The sequence below is a fragment of the Mus caroli genome, chromosome 6, assembly GCF_900094665.2.
Source record: "Mus caroli chromosome 6, CAROLI_EIJ_v1.1, whole genome shotgun sequence".
Classification (NCBI taxonomy): Eukaryota; Metazoa; Chordata; class Mammalia; order Rodentia; family Muridae; genus Mus; species Mus caroli.
This window is the reverse complement of record NC_034575.1, coordinates 116,590,567-116,592,007: the sequence shown is the minus strand read 5'-3', so window position 1 is coordinate 116,592,007 and position 1,441 is coordinate 116,590,567.

Here is a 1,441-nt window from a genome sequence, read left to right as displayed (position 1 = left end):
AGGAAGGAAGGAAGGAAGGAAGGAAGGAAGGAAGGAAGGAAGGAAGGAAGGAAGGAAGGAAGAAAACAAAAGGTTATAAAGCTATGTGAAACCAGGATGCTGTCGCGCACTTATGTTGTTAATCTGACACATGGCTAGGCATTATTTGATGGGGGAGGGGCTTATTTTCAACTTCAGAGTTTCTCGTTTTCTGTAGGTTTAGTTCTGTTTTTCAAACATGTAAACATTCATAGGTTTCAAAAGTTAAATACATATTTAACATATATATTTATTTACATATATTATGCAATATATTATTATGTAATAATTATATAATATATATTTAACACACATANACACATATATGCATACATATATATGCACATATATATACATATACATATATATGGAAGATACCTTCAGGGAAGCCTAGTGCTGCTGTCCCTCACAGCCCATGGTTAGCCTCCAACTTCCCAGCACCTCCACGTGTACTTGCATATGCATGAAAAAGACTCTCCCAGGCTTTCTTCCATCTGTGAAGTTATCAGAAATCTAAAATTCTAATCCCTCTGGAAAACCTGTCATTCTTGGACTTTGTTGGTGGCTCCATGGCAGAATTTGACGAGTTAGATATAGCTTTACTCTTGAACCCAGCAATCCTGAATCTAAAGTTCACCCAGAAGTTCCAATCCATAGACACCACTCAACATGCACTCAGATTCTTCTTGGGAAGCTACTTGCTAAATAGGCAGGCTGTCCATCAAAGGTCGTGGGAGGCCTGAGCCCAGCTCNATCCACCAAAATGAGGAGACCAGGAGCAGTTAAGTGTGCTGGACAGAGGGACTGTCAGGACATGCAGGCAACGATCGCTAAGTNGTCAATGGTTCAGGGGTGACTAATGTCATAAAAAGGCAAAATAAAACCACTAAGGGAACAGGGCACTGGCTGTGTGGGCCCCAGGAACAAGTTGTTGAGAGACAAACAGCATCTATTCTTGGAAAATCATTTCTTTGTCTTTTTCTTTTTTGGTTTTGTGGAGTTATAAAGCTATCCTTGTCATTCCGAGGAACACTATTCACCTTAGAGAAAGGGTCTCTTATTGGCCTGGCTATCACCACTTAGGTAAGGCTATCTGGCCACCTAGCACAGGGGGTTCCTGTCTCTGCCGCCCAACTCCGGGATTAGAAGTGTGAGCCACAATGCCCAGTATCTTCACCTGCATTCTGGGATCAAACTCAGGTCCTAGTGTTTGCAAGGCAGGTGCTTTCTGGGGAGCCATCTCCACAGCCTCTAGGGAGTCTTATTCAAAGGTTTGGACCAAGCCCCTGGCCATGCAGATCTTTGCAGAATCTCCACTGGTGACTTTCCTGCATAACCGGAGTTGAGCATCTTTGAGTCAAGTGTGCCAACTTTCTTTGCTGTTTAAATAAGGACGCCAACACTGCATGTCATTAACAGTCTC